The sequence below is a fragment of the Amblyraja radiata genome, unplaced genomic scaffold (genome assembly GCF_010909765.2).
Source record: "Amblyraja radiata isolate CabotCenter1 unplaced genomic scaffold, sAmbRad1.1.pri scaffold_248_ctg1, whole genome shotgun sequence".
Taxonomy (NCBI): Eukaryota; Metazoa; Chordata; class Chondrichthyes; order Rajiformes; family Rajidae; genus Amblyraja; species Amblyraja radiata.
Genome location: NW_022630502.1, coordinates 65906 through 79110, shown reverse-complemented (window position 1 = coordinate 79110; position 13205 = coordinate 65906). Strand labels below are relative to the sequence as shown.

The following is a 13205-nucleotide window of genomic DNA, read 5'->3' as shown; positions in this document are numbered from 1 at the left end:
AGAGAGAAAACGGGGAATTACAGACCAGTTAGTCTAACATCGGTGGTGGGGAAAATTCTGGCGTCAGTTATTAAAGATGGGATAGCAGCACATTTGGAAAGTGGTGAAATCATTGGACAAAGTCAGCATGGATTTATGAAAGGTAAATCATGTCTGACGAATCTTATAGAATTTTTCGAGGATGTAACTAGTAGAGTGGATAAGGGAGAACCAGTGGATGTGTTATATCTGGACTTTCAGAAGGCTTTCGACAAGGTCCCACATAAGAGATTAGTATACAAACGTAGAGCACACGGTATTGGGGGTTCAGTATTGATGTGGATAGAGAACTGGCTGGCAGACAGGAAGCAAAGAGTAGGAGTAAACGGGTCATTTTCACAATGGCAGGCAGTGACCAGTGGGGTACCGCAAGGCTCAGTGCTGGGACCCCAGCTATTTACAATATATATTAATGATCTGTATGAGGGAATTGAATGCAACATCTCCAAGTTTGCGGATGACACAAAGCTGGGGGGCAGTGTTAGCAGTGAGGAGGATGCTAGGAGGCTGCAAGGTGACTTGGATAGGTTGGGTGAGTGGGAAAAACCATGGCAGATGCAGTATAATGTGGATAAATGTGAGTGTATCCACTTTGGTGGAAAAAACAGGAAAGTAGACTTTTATCTGAAGGTTCACCAGACTAATTTCTGTGATGGCAGGACTTTCATATGAAGAAAGACTGGATAGACTCGGCTTGTACACGCTGGAATTCAGAAGATTGAGTTTCTATGTTTCTATGTTTCAATAAGGCTTTCGGTATATTGGCCTTCATCGTTTTGGGTTATGAGACTAGAAGTTAGGATGTTATGTTACACATGTGCAAAATATTGGTGCGGCCGCATTTCCCGCACTGTTTAGTTATGGTCACACTGCTGTAGGAAGGTGTTGTGAACCTACAAAGAATGTTGAGACGATTTACAAGCATATTGCCAGATATAATTACGATGGACAATATGCAGAAAAGATTCAATCAGGATGTCAATTGAGTGTACAGGCTTGGATTATAGAGGTAGACTGGGCACACTTGCCATTTTGACTTTAGAACGCAGGAGGCTGACGGCTGATTGTATTTAGGTGCACAGGAGCACGCATGAATTGAACCTATGGAAGAAGATTCTAAAACTGGAGGATCACTCAGATTGTAATCCGTATCTGAACCTCTTTGCCTGGGGAAAGAGGTTCAGATTAAAGAGTAAGATTAAACGAGGTTTTACCAGTTTGAAGTTTGATCTGTATTTTATGAGGAATTACGATGAGGGATTACGTGAAGAACCCGCTCAGTGCGCAGGCGCGGCATACTTCCAAGCAGCGGTGTGGAATCACAGATAGACACAGTTATTTGAAGTAAACATAGTAAAGATAAGGATACATCAATTTATTAGTTTGATCCATATAATGAGGATGGGAGCGGAGGGCACGTAATCCCTCATCGTAACTCCTCATAAAATACAGATCAAACTTCAAACTGGTAAATCCTCGTTTAATCTTACTATTTTACTTCGGAGTCACGTGAGTGACTACGTGAAGATTTCAAAGCTCTGTGATTTCAAGCCGTGTAACAGTTTCATTTCACTCACTGCCGAAGTTCTTGAGGGAGGAAGTGTTATCGTAATCAACCAATGAGTCTATTTGTAGAAAAACACAATGGTATTTTTTAAACAATAACAACAAAGAATTAAGTTGCTCCCCTGGGCTTAAATTAAATATTTGCAGTTCGTAAATCTTTACTGCAAATAAACCAGGTTTTGCCAACGGCTTATTATAAAATTTCTGAACGGTCTTCCCCCCCCCCCACCATCCTGCTGTAGCCAGGATGTGGTCTATAGGCATGTCCATTCTTTAGCCGTCAACATGGATGCTGCCCTGGTGGAATAAAATGTGTACATGTTGGTGTTTATCCCAGCAGTTTCTAGCACCTGCTTGAGCCATCTCGCAATGGTTTGGCTCGTCACCCGAACATAAGGTTTTTGTGACTGACCCACAAGGCTTTTCATCTCCCTCGAATATTTTGGTTGTGTCTATGTAGGATAGTAGGTGGGTCATGGCACATAACTGTGGTTCTGGTGGGTAAACCACGACTGGATTAGGTGTTCCTGGTCTGCTCTGTTTGATCAGTCGCTGGATAACGACAGATCTGGTCTGGAGCTGTGATCATGTTGTCCAGTCGCAATAGGTGTAGTGACTGGACCCTCTGAGCGGATACAAGTGCCATCAACATGAGCGTCTTTAGTGTAGCTTGCTCGAGGCCGAGGGATCTGGCTGGTGGCCATTCCCTGAGATATGTCAGGACCACACTGATATCCCAAATATGTGTATACCTGGGCTTAGGGCTTGATATTGTAAATGCCCTTCATCAGTTTTACCACCAGTGGATGGGATCCCATCGCCTGTTGTCCTGGCGCTGGTTTGAGATATGCAGAAAGAGCACTCTGCGCTGTGTTGATGGCACTGTAGCTGATCCCTACATCGTGGTGTAGATAGGCCAGGAACTCCAGTATTTTGGTGGCTGTGGCTGTTGCGTATGTTGTCCCTGTTTCCTGGCAGTACTTCTCCCTTTTTTGATGCTGGTTAAGTACTGCCTCTTGGTTGATGTTCGAAGGGATGCCGACATGGTGGTGATGGTTTGTTTGGACAATCCCTGTTCCAGGTAAGGTCTGTTCAAACTTGCAACCCAGGCGTTTAATTTTCTCATGGCATGGGTGTTTAGCTTACCTGGTAGGTAAGTAGCTGGTAGCCAAATATGTCTTTCGACACACCATTGCCAAATCATGTTGACCAATTTGTCGCATGATAATAATTTTATGCCGCCCATATGGTTAATATAAGCCATCACCGTAGTATTTATCAATTTGTAACCGAACATGCAAGTGCTGCATATTAGATACATATGCTTTTAAACCATAAAAGGCGCCCAACATCTCTAGATAGTTAATGCCCAGTGTAAGTAGTAATGATGACTCTAGGTTAGTCCATCTACCACCTGTGCTGGATATGGAGTTAGTCGCTCCCCAGCCTTGAGCACTGGCATCTGTTTGAATAACTAAAGTAGGGTTAGTGATAAAGATAGGGCTGAAACTATGCCAAGCGTTTTCTGCCCACCACTGTAGCTCTGATCTTGCTTCAGTCGGTAAGTTCATGACACGATCATAGTGACCTGTATGTCGTTTTATTGCCTGTACCTTTGCTCTCTGTAAATGTTTTGATAGTGCAAAGGTCCGAATTGTGTAGCCGTAAATGCTGCTACCATTTCCCCAATTACTCTTGCTATTTGTCGAATAGTTGGTCGCTTGTTGACCATTAAATTGTTGCATGATTGTGCTAATTCAACCATTTTGCCTTTGGCAAGGTAACAGTCATATGGACTGAGTTAATTGTGAAGCCCATGTAGTCCATGATAGTGGATGGCTTCAACTTAGATTTATCTGGATGTAGGACGAACCCCAGAGTTTCGAGGAGCTGTTTTGTAGCTGATACTGCTGCCACAGCCAATTCCATCGTTTTCCCTTCTATCAGAAAATCATCCAGATATGCCATGACAATATGTTTTTGTTTTCTTAGTATTGCCATGGCTGGGTTCAATATGTTGGTGAATAATCTTGGGGCTGAAGTTAGCCCATAGGGCAATGCTTTGTACCATCCAGATACATTTTATGTATCTGCGATGATCCTTGTATATGGGTACTAGATAGTAAGCATCTTTAAGATAAATGCTTGCCATGAAGTGTCCTTTGGAATTCAGTTGTTTGGCAGTAACATATGTCTCCATTTTGAAATGTATATACTTAACAAATTTGTTTAGTGATGTTAAGTCAATGATGATGCGACAGCCACCATCTTTTTTGGTTTTAATGAATATATTCGATACAAATTCCAAAGGTTCATGTTTGGTCTTTTCGATGACCCCCTTTGTGATAAGTCTCACCAGTTCAGCTTGTCCCTCACGTTTCTCTTTGACGGAGGGAGAAATACCCTTTGGGGCCAATGTTGAACTGGCGGCGTTTTTTCTGACATGAATTGTATTTTATATCCACTAATGCTGTGGGCCCTGATCTAAAAAAGATCTTTGGGGATAATGTGCGGACCCCAAGCGTTCACCAGTCCCATATTGCGGACGTCGACTGGTGGATGCCGTGGGGTGCTGCCGCTTGGGTATCGGAGGTCTTGGTTTGCTCGTCCCGGGGCCTGCCCTCATTAGGCCGAAGGTTTTTGATGCTTTCTCCATCTCCTTCAGTTTTTTATTGAGATCTTTCCCAAATAGCAGCGCGTCCGTCTCCGCAGCTGGGGCTTTACACAAGCCAGCATATTTGGGATTGAGGGCAGGTCTTATGTTTTCCCTCCGGAGATTGTTGATCTCAAATTGTGTGGTACACATTAATGCCAGTACATCCTGCTGGCAGGTGTCCATCTCCGTGGTCTCCACGGAACGAGCAAAGGCTGTGATGGCCGACGTCAGGAGCCTTAGGATCCGCTGTAGCTTGAGTTCTTGGGTCCGGATGTGTGACCCCACATGCCCCCAGATTTGGCTGTTGACACTTTTTACTTTGAGGGCCTCACAGTTTTCTGGTGCTGTGTGTTGTTTCAGCACCTCAGCGAGCACCTTTTCCATTAATGGTTTATTGGATAGATGGTTGATGCTGGCCGCCATTCTTGGTTCCAGCGGTGCTCCAGCCCGTGAGGTTGCTACAAAGCGGTCCACCACACCCAACAGCTCTTCCTGTTCCTGCACCCCTGGCATACTCACGAATTCGTCCACCTGCCCCTGTTCCAGACCAGCCCAGCCCTGGTCACCAATGCTAGCCTCCAGTAATGAGGGAGCAGAGGGCAGTGCATGAAACACTGTGGAGGGGGTGCCTGACCTCCCTCCGCGAGAGCGCTCTTTCTGCGCATCTCGCTGGAGCTGCTCCAATAGCTGTTGGATGCAGCCCAGGCGGCTGTCTCTCCTCCATTTAGGTGGAGACATGTCCCCGTACGTCGAATCGGACGCCACCGGCCGGATGCCTGTTCGGATGGCTAGACATCCAGCCCGCAGTTCAGGCACTAGCGGGACTGGGCTCGGCACGGCGATGGGGATAGCGGTGCGCCCGGTTATTGTTCCTACCGCATTCTTCTGGAGCTTTTGTGCCTTGTAGTAGCGAGAGCGCCCCTCAAGCAGCGCGTCTCGCAGGCACCTGCGCCGAGAGCCGCTCCAGCGGCTCAGGCGGCTCTCTCTCCGCCCGTGCGGGTGGAGAGACGTCCCGTCCGAAATCGGGAACACCTGCCGGATGCCTCTTCGGGTGGCTATGCATCCAGCCCGCTGCTCAGGTACTAGCGGGCTGGGCTCGGCACGGTGTCGGGGAATAGCGGAACACCGGGTGACGCTCCTACCGCCTGTTGCTGCCCCCCTCCCCGACGGGAAAACGTTCCTCCTTGAACGGGGGACAGTTTTGTTCCAGAGCCTTTTTCTCTGCCTGTAAAAAACACAAGCAGAAAAAGGGTCACCTGTAAAAGAAACCCGACCTCAGGGTACTCACCTGACGGTCCGGTTCATTCTGTAGCGGGAGCGCCTAAGTCCCGTTGCAGCCGCTGTTGCACTGCTGGCGTAAAATCCGCGCCTGAGCGGGTTCTTCACGTAGTCACTCACGTGACTCCGAAGTAAAATTATAAATTTCCAAAGACGGCTTTGCAGATATATGGATGGGAAGTATTTCGAGGGATAGGGCCCAAATGCAAGCAGACGCGAGGCCCCACGAACGCCAATTAGCTCAAGCCATACGGATCGGTGACTCTTTGACTATAATAGTTTGTCAGTCTGTGACTCGTATCAAAGTAGTCAACCGTACAGCTAACAGTTTGCCCGTGATGAGCAGCGGAAGGAATAAATGTCAATACACTGGAAATTTCCCCGCTCGTTTTCCACTCAACCACAATGATGGTGGAATATGGTGGCTCACTCCAGGTAAGAGATGAGCGTTGATCAGGACAGGTGTAGAGGGCTTTGCAGATGATGCTCACCGGGGTCCCTTCGGTGAGAATTTCCGGCATTAAAATCTCGGGTTTATCAGTTACATCTGGAGATTGGAACGATTTAGTGAAACAACATGTAGGTCTCAAGTGGGAGGGGGGTGGGGTGGAGATGCGAGTTATATTTTAGACTCAAACTGCTGTTAGTCCAGTACGCACTGCCTTGGAGGGAGCAAAGAACAAACTGATGAAGGAACACAACATGTTGAGCAGCATTTGTGGAGGGAAAGAGATGGTATGGAAGGCACAATCTCAACCCAAAATGGCAACCGTTATCTTGACTCCATTGATGTTGCTCGGTGAGTCACTCCAGCAATATTTTTTCTTCTCTTGCTCCGGAATCCACCATCTGTAGCCTCTTATTGCCATGGAGGGATTACAGAGGAGGTTCATGCAGACTATCATCTGCATACTTACTAATCCAATTTACCACACCTTCATCCAGATCATTGATGTACATGACAAACAACAAAGGACCCAACACCGATCCCTGAGGCACCCCACCAGTCACCTGCCTCCAACCCGACAAACAACCATCCACCATTACACTCTGGCGACTCCCATTCTGCCACTGTTGAATCCATCTTGCTACTCCTGCATTTATATCCAACAGTTGAACCTTCTTAACCAACCTTCCATGAGGAACCTTGTCAAAGGCCTTACTAAATGCCATATAGACAACATCCACTGCTTTACAACCGTCAATTTCCCTAGTAACTTCTTCAAAAAAATCAAGGAGATTAGTTAAACATGACCTTCCAGGCACAAATCCATGCTGACTGTTCCTAATCAGACCCTGTTTATCCAGAAGCTTATATATATTATCTCTAAGTATCTTTTCCATTAATTTGCCCACCACTGAAGTCAAACTAACAGGCCTATAATTGCTAGGTTTACTCTTAGAAACCTTTTTAAACAATGGAACAACATGCGCAGTACGCCAATCCTCGGGGACTATTCCCGTTTCTAATGACATTTGAAATATGTCTGTCATAGCCCCGGCTATTTCTACACTAACTTCCCTCAATGTCCTAGGGAATATCCTGTCGGGACCTGGAGACTTATCCACTTTTATATTTTTCAAAAGTGTCAGTACTTCTTTTACCCTGAAACTCATAGTATCCATAGCTACTCTACTAGTTTCCCTTACTTCACATAATTCAATATCCTTCTCCTTGGCGAATACCGAAGAAAAGAAATTGTTCAATATCTCCCCCATCTCTTTTGGCTCTGCAGATAGCTGTCCACTCTGACTCTCTAATGGTCCAATTTTATCCCAGGTTATCCTTTTTCTATTAATATAGCTGTAGAAACCCTTTGGATTTACTTTCACCTTACTGGCCAAAGCAACCTCATGCCTTCTTTTAGCTTTTCTAATTTCTTTCTTAAGATTCTTTTTACATTCCTCATACTCCTCAAGCACCTCATTTACTTTATGCTGCCTATAATTAATGTAGATCTCCCTCTTTTTCCGAACAAGGTGTCCAATTTCCCTTGAAAACCAGGGCTCTTTCCAATTTTTACTGTTTCCTTTCAACCGAACAGGAACATAAAGATTCTGTACTCTTAAAATGTCACCTTTAAATGTCCTCCATTTCTCTTCTACATCCTTCCCATAAAACAAAATGTCCCAATTCACTCCTTTTAAATCATTTCGCATCTCATCAAAGTTAGCCTTTCTCCAATCAAAAATCTCAACCTTAGCTCCAATTCTGACCCTCTCCATAATTATATTGAAACTAATGGTATTGTTATCACTGGACCCGAAGTGCTCCCCAACGCATACCTCCGCCACCTGTCCCGTCTAATTTCCTAACAGGAGGTCCAACACTGCCCCTCCTCCAGTAGGTACCTCTATGTATTGCTGCAAAAAACTATCCTGCACACATTTTACAACCTCCAAACCATCCAGCCCATTTACCGAATGTGTTTCCCAGTCTATGTTTGGAAAATTGAAATCTCCCACAATCACTACCTTCCAATTCTCGCTCCCCATTAGGCGGTCTATAATACACGCCTAGAAGTGTTGCTACACCTTTCCCATTTCTCAGTTCCACCCAAATAGCCCCCCTAGACGAGCCCTCTAATCTATCCTGCCAAAGCACTGCTGCAATATCTTCCCTGACAAGCAATGCAACTTCTATCACACCTGAAGCAACGAAATCGTGGAATATTTAGTTTCCAATCACAGCCCTCCTGCAACCATGTTTCACTGATCGCCACAACATCATACTTCCAGGTGTCAATCTAGGCTCTAAGCTCATCCACCTTTCTTACAATTCTCCTAGCATTCAAATATCACATTTAAGAAACCCACCACCTCTATTTCTCTGTTTATTATCTTTTTCTTCTTTCTCCCCTACATTTTGGATCCGAGTGCTGCCCTTCTCTGCCTCCTGCCTCACACATTGTCTACTAGCTTTCTCTATTTGAGTCCCTCCCCCCACCCGTTCTAGTTTAAAGTCTCCCCAGTAGCCTTTGCAAATCTCCCCGCCAGGATATTGGTCCCCCTCGGGTTCAAGTGCAACCCGTCATTTCTGTACAGGTCACACCTTCCCCAAAAGAGGTCCACATGATCCAGAAACGTGAATCCCTGCCCACTGCACCAGTCCCTCAGCCACGAATTTATCCTCCACCTAATTCCATTCCTACTCTCACTATCACGTGGCACAGGCAGTAATCCTGAGATTGTTACTATTTTGGTCCTTCTCCTTAACTCTCCTTGGGCCAAACGTATGCAGGTGGGACTAGTATACACGGGCATGTTGGCCGGTGTGGGCAATGTTGACCTAAGGGCCTGTTTTCATGCATTCATTTATTTATTTATTCATTCATTCATTCATTCATTCATTCATTCATTCATTCATTCATTCATTCATTCATTCATTAAACCAATCGATCGTCAATCAATCAATCAATCAATCAATCAATCAATCAATCAATCAATCAATCAATCAATCAATCAATCAATCAATCAATCAATCGATCGATCGATCGATCGATCAATCAATCAATCAATCAATCAATCAATCAATCAACAACCAATAAATCAATCAACCAATAAATCAATCGATCGATCACTCGACTAATCAATCAATCAATGAAGCAACCTTCAAATGAATGAATGAATGAATCAATCAATCAATCAATCAATACGCGTGCAGATAAATAAATATATATATAAATAGAACAGGAAGTAGACGGGTAGTTCAATAAACTAATTAATTAATAGATCAATAAATAAACACGTAGATAAATGAGTAACTAAAAATAAATAAATAAACAGATAGATCAATAGATAAATATACAAATGTACATATAGACAATACATAAATAAGAGGATAAATAAATAGATAAATAAGAGGATAAATTGACCAATAAATTGATAACTTAATAAATAAATAAATAAATAAATACGATGAATGGGTAAATAAATAGATAAATAAACAAACACATAGATAGATAAATAAGTAAATCAATCAATTAACTAACCGATCAATTGATCAACTGATCAATCGCACAATCAATCAACCAATCAAGCAAACAATCAGTCAACCAACCAATCAATCAATCAACGAATCAATCGATCGATCAATCAGCCAATCAATCAATCATCCACTCGATCAATCGAGCAATCAATAAATCGCTCGATTAACCGCTCGATCAATCAACAAACCAATCAATCAAACAATCAACCAGTCACGCAATCAAAACTCAATCAATCAACCGACCAATCATTCAAACAACCAACCAATCATTCGATCAGCAATTAATAAATCAATCACTCAATCAACCATGCAAGCAATCAATCTTATCTCCTCTACATCTTGTACTTCTTATCTCCCTTCTATTCTTTCAGACGCGTGAAGGGCCTCGACCCGGAACGTCGTTTGCCCAGGTCTATGTTCAATGGTTGCCGGAACAGCTGGGAAATTCAGAAGATTGTTTGTTTATCCACAACATTCTCCTCGGCAAATATCCGAGATCGCTGCCCCAACGATGGGCTCATGTGGGTTTCTTATTTCTCATCCATGTCACCGCAAACATAGAACCGTACACCAGGGGAACGAGTTCCCTGAGCCACCATTCCTGTGCCGAACGTGGTGCAACATCAATCTCCTCCGGCTCCAATCTCCTCCGCCATTCGCTGCATATCTATGGACCTATTCAATATAATTGTAAATGCCACTATCGTATCTACCTCCACCACTATCCCCAGTTGTACATTCCAGGCACCCGCCGTTCTCTGTGCAGAAAACGTGTCCCGTGAAACTGCTGTTGACGAAGGATGGATTACAAACGATGAATCCTACAATTGAGATATTGAACCATGGCCCATGGTCCATTGTCTCAACGGCGATGGCCGACTCGTGAGCGTTACTACACTGCGTTCATGCTGACATTACGCCCATCGTATCACTATTCTAATTGACAAGGGCTGTAAGCAATACGTGCGAAACGTTGCTGATTTTACCTTGCAGAAGTAACAGGGGGAAGCAATATTGCCAGATCATTGTGTTTTCTTGAATATATCGTCCGGTTACGGTTATCGGGATCTGGAAAAAATAACAATCAAATAATATTACTATGGGCACAGCGTATAGAGTTGCTGCCTTAAGAGCCTGTCCCACGAGCTTGCGACTGCATGCGGCGAGCTCGACCAAACCGGAAGCGGGGGCCGCGCTTAGGTCGAGTGATCCGGTACGAGTTGACTTGAAGTTCGAGCGAAGTCCGCGGGAAGTTCACGCTAGGTGTACGCCGTCAAGACGTACGGCCTCAATGCGGCTGCGGAATTTTTGGACAGTGTCAGTTTTTCGGAGCCCCGCGCGATGTCGGGACCCGTTCTGCACAACTCCATACGGCTCTGGCGATCGAAGTGGGACCGGCCCCGCGAGGCCGTACGGCTCAAGCGACCACGTTAGTTCGCGCTTGCCGCATGGAATCGCATGCTGGTGGGACAGGCCCTCCGGCTCCTAGCAACAATGTCACAGATCTCTCACTGCACTGGGTGGAACACCGATGATGGGCACTTTATGTAAATTATATTACATTGTGATGTAATTGTCGGGTGAAGCACTGCTTATGGGCAATTTGTGTAAATGAGATCCCATTGTGACATCATAGTTGGCAACTTCCACTGCATCTGCCACAACAAGTTCAAGTGATTCTTTCTCAAACTAGATTATGTGAAGTTAAAAATGAATAACTTGTAAAATATATCATAACTCTGAACGAAACTTGATAAAAACGTAAGACAATTGTGAGTAAGGTGGTACAAAAATTGCAGCGCTATCGTGTACTTTTTGGCGTAGTTCCTGGAGCACTTTGGCACGCAGACACGCACGCACACAGAATCATAAAGAAGATGAGAGTTTTAGTAATATGTAGACTACAGCAGAAACTTGACAATTTGGGGAAGTGGGCGGATGAATCGTTAATGATATACAATGCAGATACATGCGAGGTGCTGCATTTTGGTAAATCAAACCAGAGCAAGATCCACACGGTAAAAGGCAGGGTGCTGGGCAATGTCTTAGTGCTAAGGTGTGTAGGTACATAGTTAACTAAACGTGCCGTCACAGGTATTTACGTTGGTCAATATGGTACATTGGCCTTCATCGGTTTGGGTTATGCCTGTAGAAGTATAGATGTTATGTTATTAATGTGCAAAATATTGGTGCGGCCCCATTTCCGGAACTGTTTAGTTATGGTCACACCGCTGTAGGAAGATGTTGTGAACCTGGAAAGAATGTAGAGATGACTCACAAGTATATTGCCAGGACTATATTGCCTGTGCGAAAAAGGAAAGGTTGGGCAAGCTAGGACTAGTTTCGTTGGTGCAAAGGAGAACGAGGGATGATCTTATACATGTGAGATCGATCATGTGGGGAATAGATAGAGTAAATGCGCTGAGTCCTTTCTCCTAAGTAAGGGTACACGAACCAGAGAACGTACGTTTAATGTGTGAGGGGAAGAAAATAATAGGAAACTGAGGGACAACTGTTTACATGGTGGATGGTAAGTGTAACGAACGAGCGACCGCAAGAATTGATTGAGGCAGAAATTAGAGCACCATATAAAAGGCATTTTGACAGGTAGATAGATAGGAAAGGTTTATATGATTAAGGGGTAAATGCAGGCAGGTGGAACGAGGATAGGTGAACCATCATTGTAGACAGGGGTAAGTTATGCCGATCGGGCTGTATGACTCTAGCTTAATCCACCACAAACCGTGTATTCTATCCGTGTCCGGTACTTTGGTGTGGTCTAACCATGACATATGCCATAAAAAATAAAATGTAATGCGCCGAGTATGATCTAATCAAAGACCTCAAGGACGGGAGATGTGCACATTCTTCCAAGAGCAGCCGTAAATCAAAGCGTAGAAAGGAACTGCAGAAGCTGATTTAATCAGATGATGGACAGAAATGTTTGAGTAAATCAGTGGAACTGCAAGCATCACTGGAGAGAAGGAATGGGTGCCGTTTCGGGTCGAGACCCTTCTTCAGACTAGTTAGGGGAAAGGATAACGAGAGATATAGGCAATGATATAGATGATGTAGAGAGATATTGGTCAAATGAATGAAATATATTAAAAAGGTTACAGTGTTAGAGGAAACAGGCCGTTGTTATCTGCTTGCTTGGTGAGAACGGTAACCGTGTGCAACGAGTGGGGGAAGGATGGAGAGTGAGGGAGTGCAAGGGTATCGTTTCATCAACTGTGCCATATTCACGTACCTTGCTTTTCCTTTGTGATGCTCTAACCATATAACCATATAACAATTACAGCACGGAAACAGGCCATCTCGACCCCTCTAGTCCGTGCCGAACACATAATCTCCCCTAGTCCCATATACCTGCGCTCAGACCATAACCCTCCATTCCTTTCCCATCCATATAACTTTCCAATTTATTTTTAAATGATAAAAACGAACCTGCCTCCACCACCTTCACTGGAAGCCCATTCCACACAGCTACCACTCTCTGAGTAAAGAAGTTCCCCCTCATGTTACCCCTAAACTTCAGTCCCTTAATTCTCAAGTCATGTCCCCTTGTTTGAATCTTCCCTACTCTCAGTGGGAAAAGCTTTTCCACGTCAACTCTGTCTATCCCTCTCATCAATTTAAAAACCTCTATCAAGTCCCCCCTTAACCTTCTGCGCTCCA

The 13205-nt window shown here is 44.4% G+C and overlaps 1 protein-coding gene across 1 annotated transcript in view; it reads right to left on the bottom strand.

The window, feature by feature from the left end:
• LOC116969857 (myelin-associated glycoprotein-like) overlaps window positions 1–13205 on the bottom strand; it is a 60322-nt gene that overhangs the window by 2693 nt on the left and 44424 nt on the right. The window lies entirely within an intron of this gene.